The sequence below is a fragment of the Meleagris gallopavo genome, chromosome 4 (assembly GCF_905368555.1).
Source record: "Meleagris gallopavo chromosome 4, MGAL_WU_HG_1.1, whole genome shotgun sequence".
Lineage (NCBI taxonomy): Eukaryota > Metazoa > Chordata > Aves > Galliformes > Phasianidae > Meleagris > Meleagris gallopavo.
The window spans coordinates 39,132,157-39,139,252 of NC_139407.1; positions in this window are offsets into that span (position 1 = coordinate 39,132,157).

Genomic DNA, 7,096 nt, shown 5'->3' on the forward strand with positions numbered 1-7,096 from the left:
TTTGAGCAAGAAGTTTTTATATTTTTGTTATATCCCCCAGTGGACTTTAGTCTTTACAGTGATGTGCATTTTGCCTTTTAGCTCTTACAACACTCCATGGAAATGCATGCCACTGCCCTGTTATGTAGGTGCAAAGCAGCTTCTGCTGTTTTCTGCTTAACTGCTAACTTCATTCTGGTACCACCAGTTGTTATATTAAATTCACTCATGAGTCTGTGATCCATGTGTATATACCTCATGATTCTCAGAATTTTTACAGGTTTATCATGAGCTTCACAATTGATTTTCTCTAGGAAGGGGGGCTGTATTAATTTCTGATATGGCTCTGTATATCTGACCATCCTTATTGCTCTTCTGCGTTGGTTTATGCCCACTGTATGTTTCAGAGGAAAGTCTGCAAAGGTAGCAAAGCAATCAAGTTTTGAGTTTGTATAGGAGCATACAATATTCCCTGTTTTATTCTGCTTTCTGCTGTAAGAGTTCACAACCTCCTCCCCATCTAGTATTTCCTAGAACTATTTAATGACAAGATCTCTTTCCTAGGCGGTTAACTGTCAGGTCTGAGCCTATTTTTGTGTATATGGAGTTAAAACTGTTGTTTTTCTCTCTCTCTTGTATGCTACTATACCTTTATCTACATTCAATTTTGCCAGCCCTTTCATCTGCTAGTCAGTGCCAGAGGTCTTTCTACAACTTTACACAGCTGCTTTCATTTTTCCTACCTTGGGCAAACAAGCATCATCAGCTGGCTTTGTCACCTCAGTGTTTGTGCTGTTTTCCAAATGGCTTATGAGCAATCCAGTATAACTCACTTTTCTTCAGTAGAGTTATGCTAAAAGAGAATTGGATGCACTGGGTGAAATCCTTCTGCTCTACTGTCAGTAGAGTTTTGTTAACAACTTAAACGGGATTGAAGGTTGAACACATCAAGCTTAGTTTTTTCCAATGCTTCCTTTATTTTTTTAAGAGGCAGAAATAAATGCAAACTTCAGTTCTGTTTCCTTCTTTCTTTCTTTTTTTCTCATGGCTGGAGTCTTAGACAAGTATCAATTACATTTACCAAAATGTATGCTTAAGTTGGGCTCCCACTGAGGCCGATTTACCAATTGGAGTTCCCTTATTCTGAGCCTGAGGTGCTATCTTACTGGCCTGTGATCCAACTCCTAACCCAGGGTATCCATTACCATCATCAGCCTCAAAGTGGGGTGGTTTGAGGCAACTCTAGTTTAAAGCTCTCCCTCTTCCATCCTGGTAGACTTTGATGAGCAATTAGGAAGAAATTCTTTACTGGGAGGGTTGTGAGACTCTGGAATAGGTTGCCCAGTGAGGTTGTGAATGCCCCCTCCCTGGAAGCATTCAAGGCCAGGCTGGCTGGGGCTTTCATCAACCTGGTATAGAGAGAGGTGTCCCTGCATATAGCAAGGGGATTGAAACTAGATGATATTAAAGGTCCCTTCCAACCCAGATCATTGTATGATTGTGAATAGTTGGCCAAATAGCATCATTTTCTTGTCTTTAAGACATCTGAGCTTCCGTTTGTTGCAGCTGGGTGGTGGCAAACACTGGTAAACATAATGTAGAATTATTTTGCAGAAATAAGTAATTTCAGCTGTGTGAATTAAACATGGCCCCTTCAAGGTTTGAAAATTCCTTGAAATTTCTCTTTGGAATGATCATTCTTAGTACTTATACATCATGTTACATCTTTAAAACATAGTGCCAACACTCACAAATTAATCTTGACACCCCATAGGCAACCTAGAGTTATAGTCCTTATTTTAGATGTGAGGCACTAATTTAGAACTCTGTCTCTGATCAGCTTGGGGCGCTTTACAGTTCTCAGAGTTAAAAGATAAAGACTCTGACCCTTTTTTTTTTTTCTCACTCTTCCAATTTTCAAAATTGTTGAGGTAACTGTGTTGACAGGCTGGTCCTTTCCTGTTTCATACTTTTTTTTTTTCCCCCTGGTAAAAGTTTCACTTTCCTTAATCTAAATTTTGTTGCTCTTTCTCACTTTATCATGAGCTGTAAATACTTCACGTTTTCTGTTTAGTTTCTTTCAGTTTCCTTTGACAAGATAGAAAGTGTGAAATTATATATGTAATTCAAGGAAGCTGTAGTTGCTTCAGCTATATAATATGTAGCCTTCCATGAAAATGTTACTTTTAAAAATATTCATAATGTGCATAATGTCACATTTTGAAATATGGCTGCATGTAAGAGATCGCTTGATCCTTCCTTTATGCTTTTTATGTCAAGAACCATAATTTTCCAAATCTGTGTTTCCTCTGTAATAACTTTCATTCAAACAAGTAACAAAGCTTTACTGGAGAAATTTTCCCAATTCTGGTAATGCTTAGTTTAATATTAACTTTTTTTTTTTTTTTAATATATATATAACTTTCTTTCTCTATTATGATTTACAGTGGTCAAAGTCTACGAGTAGCTCTTCAGTATGCTGGAAGCCCTCTTAAATTGAATAAATTTTAAAACTATGATTCTAATGCTCCTTTAGATGTATCTACATTCATGCTTTCTGGAGATGAGATGACACATCTTAGTGTGATGAAGAGGAAGACAAAGTGGGAATAATTAATAATTATTGCAGATGGACTCTGAATCTGTAGAGAAAGATGTCAAGAAAAAAAAGATTTATCAGGGAAAGTAATTTGTCTTTTCCAAATGGAAGAAGACCAATGTCTTAAGTGACATACCATATATCATTCACAGGTGAATAAGATTATTTTGCTAGGAGCAATAAACAGAATATATGCTACCTGACTCACAAGATGTGTACATGGTCTGAGATTTCCAGTGATTTCTCAATCAGAGAGTGCTTTCAGAGTGTATGACCTTAATAATCAAGCTCTGTTAGTGGACCATTGATGCAGGATGCTTTCATTATCATGCACAGCTTCGGACACCTGACGTGTGAAGGATATGGGTAGGTGTCCAAACAGCTCACTACCCCATCTGCTCTTCTGTTCAGCATCCCTGCTCAAGAACTCGCCTCTCATTTCTCCATGAACTAAAATATGTATTTATCAGAAGTGCTATTTCCCTGTTATGCTATTTCCCTGTTATCATGTATTAGGCTTTGACATTTGGTTTCATCTATACCTGTGTTTTGAGTTTCTTTTTTCTATTTTGTTTTTCTGACATTATACCACGATGATCAGAGAAAGCTGCATATTTCTTGTTGTGCTGCTACTGATAGTAGAGATAGGACACGATATGTTGTTCTCTGTCCCTGCTCAAGCTGAAAGCTGGCAAATTTGTATCCCATTCAGTGGTGTTTGGATTGTGGTGTGAGCATTTGTATTGCAGTCTCTGAATGTGCCAGCATGCTGCTTTCCAGTGCCCAGCTGCTTCTGATAGGTGGCAATGGCAGGTAAAATCACACTCTTCCTTCTGTGAATGTTTCACAGACCCAAACATTTGTCTTTTATAGGCACTTCTGTGTTGTGGCTGTTGTCGGATGCAGAAGCTGTCAGGAGCAATTCCAGGCAGGAACGACACAGACATCTCAAAAACAGTTTACCAATGGAAGGCTGGGCTATAATTTGAGGCTTGCTAAAACACTTGTACTGAGAAGACCGTCAAGGTGTAAATGAAGTGATACTCGGATTTGTAAATGAAGTGGAGGCAATTTGTAAATGAGAATTTAAATATCTTTGGGAGTCAGGGGCTGAACACCTGGTGGTGGACTTTGGTACCTCAACACCTTCCTTCAAGGAAATAGTCCTTATGCTGTAAATAATATCTTACAACAATTTTCTAAATATGTAAGTCAGTTGGCCTAGAGTGTCTGATCCCTGCCGAGCATAAAGCAAGAGCTGTGTTTGTGGAAAGGGAAAACACTGCAATAGGAAAGACGATAACGCTACTAAGCCAGTGGGCTGCTGAGATCTTAGATTCTTCCTGAGAGCTTTTTAGAAATCATGAATTACAGAAAAGGAGTTAATTTTAGGTCTTTCCCTGAAGTTTCTTGAAAGACAAGTAGTTCCTTCTATAGCACAGCTGTTCTATCTTTAGGGCAGTATGACTTTCCTGCCTACTCTTCCTGGCACATGTATGAAATGCCAAGATAGAAGGCACGATTTCTTCAATTCTCACTGTCCTCCAGCTTTAACTTACCTTAACTGTATTCTTGCCTGAATCTGCATGTGTGCTTATTTTTCTATATTGTTTCTCAAAGATATACAATAAGAAAAAAAAAGGGGGGGGAAGGCGGGAGTGTGGGGGGGGAAGTCATGGGTCTCTGTTTAAAAGATCAGTGAATGTAGTCCAAACATTTTAAGGTCTAATATGAAGTTATCTGTGACTACACGTCAGTAGACCTTTAATGGTGGTATGATTGATAAAGCAGTATCTAAACTTAAAAAAAAAAAAACACACATATATTATTTGAATCAGAAAACTATTTCACCTAACAGGTGATTAATATTAATAGGAGTTAATATTATCCGGAATTACTGCACATTTTTTGAAAATCGGGCACTTACATAAAATGGGTAAGTATCTTAAGTCTGGTCATATACTTAGGAATTTTGTATAAGTTCAGAAGAACAACTTTGTCTTTTAATCCCTTTTATTTTTGTTGAAGCATAATGTAGAGGTTTTTAATGTTCTGGGGATGGTTGTTAGAGGAAGAGCATTTCGTATTCCTAGTCTTTTGAAATCTATTTCCTATTTTCTGCAAAGATGGGAGCATATTAGTCAGAGTAAGAGTTTAGAACCTTCAACCTACAGCTTTAAACCTGCAGCCTTGCAGCTCTTTTTTTGCTGCAGGACCAGGGTATTGGATTCCCTCCCACTGACCATAAGAGTTGAAAGCTTTGTCCTGTTCCTTTGTATGACTGCAGTCCATGTCAGATTTGAAATCAAACTTCACAGCTGGTACAGCCAAAGGAGGCTTTTCATAACAAGACCAAATGAAAAAATAGCGCTCCAGTAAGATCAAAACTTTAAAAGCTTCCCTGTGTGCTCTGGACAGAGTAGCCAAAAAATCCTGACCAGATCTCGGGCATTACAGTGCATTAAAGGCTGAAAATTTTTGCCTGCTGACAAGACACTCCTTTGCTTCTCTGTGTTGTAAATGATAGTTAATACAGAGATTAACTTCTTTATTCTTAAGCACCCGTGGGAATAAAACATCTCGCAGAAAATATTTGTGTTCATTAGTGTTACCTTGGTCTTACTGATCACTCTGCCTTCAGTCTTCTGTAATCTTTGATCCCACCTGTCTGGGTGGATAAAGCTGAATTGAAAGCCCCAGCACACAGTTTTATTTTTCCAGATTAGCGTTTGATAGAGTTGAGAGTGAAAATTCTTCATCTTCCCTAGCCTTCTGCAAGACTGGGTCCCCAAAGGCTTACTTGATGTTCGGGAACACAGTATATTTAGTTATTCAAACATAATCTGAGCATCAGTAAGGCCACTAAGTACTATAAATCATTACAAATCTCTAATTCAATAGTGACATCCATTTCCATGGAAGCTCTTAGATGGATATGAGTACAGACTGACTGGCTGATAGTGGCACTGCTCTTTTACTGTAATAAGATTTGCTCTTGGCACTTGCACATTATTTGAGTATTTACTTATATAGAATTATTTTATCAAAACTGTAATCTGGCTTGCTGAAGAGTACAGCAGCTTTGGGTGGCTATAGACTCATATTTTTTCCAAGTTTAACTGTACCATGGGACTTAGAAATGTGTTTGGGTGAAAGTATGAGGAAGAAACAAACCAAGAACATCAACACGTGCTAATGTAAAATGTCAGGAATTAACGTGCTTTTATTAGAGGGAGCTTGAAAAGAAAGGATCTTTGCCAGGTTTTTTGCTGCTATGTGGTGGTGCAGTTTCCATGCAGGTGGCAGAAGCACGGCCTTTGGTGACACTGTCCTCTCTGACTTTCCAATGAGGAGCACAGCTTGTGATGTGGCTGGGACTGTAGAAGCAGCTGGGAGAATGGAGCCTCTAATTTAAGATATTAATGCGTTTTCTGATGCAGAATGTGATGGGGTTATCCCTAGATATAAGTCCGTGACAGGAGGGTACAGGCCCGGAGAAAAGGAAAAAAAAAAAGGAAGGGGTACTAACGGTTCGCCGACCCCGGGCAACGTGCAATCCAAGAGAGGAGGAAGGGCAGAGAGCTAGCAGATAGTTTTAACAAAGAGAAAACACAAAGACAGCGATCTGAGGAGGAATGGTAATTTACCAAATTAACCAAATCAAACAAAACGAGAGAGACAAGAGTATCCAAAATGCGAGTCAAGCCATAATAGTGCGAGGGAAAGCACGTGTTTTTCTCCGCAGCGAGCTGAGACGGCTGAGTCAGGGCCAGAAGGAAAAGGCCGAGGTCCTCCGGAGATGCCATCTCTACCCTCCCATCAGGATACTCGCAGTGCCTATAAGGGGCAGTAAATGGGACCAGAACATTAACTAACTTCCGCTGGTCCACATGATGTTCTGATGTGGAATACTGACAACAAAAAATCACCAACCCACAGCACAGAAATACTTTTGTTGCTGTTTTGTTTTAAAAATGTGAAAGTACAAGGGTCTTTTCCAACAGTGGTTTGTGTGTAATGTACTTGATGGGGATTAGGCAATTTCAGAAATCTGTTTCAACAGCACTCTGCGCATTACAGGAGCCATCAGCCTTCGCATTATGCATCAGAGGACACGACCTGGTTTCAGATGGGACAGGGTTGATTTTTTTCTTCATAGTGTCTGGGATGTGCTACGTTTTGGCTTTGGGAGAAAAGCCATGTTGGTAACACACTGACGATTTAGTTGTTGCTGAGAAGTGCTGTGCATATATGCCAAGGACATTTCATTTTCTCAGCTTCTTGCCAGTGAGAGGGATTGGGGGGGCATAAGGAGTTGGGAAAGGACAGAACCAGGAGAGCTGACCTAAACTGGCCAAAGGGGTATTCCATCCCTTATGAAATAATGAGGAAAAAAAACCCAAAAAACAGCTTGATAAATGGTGGAGAGTTGGCTGGTTGGAGACTGGCTGGGCATCAGTCAGCAGGTGATGAGCAATTTTATATGTATATATATGTATATTTATATAATATATATGT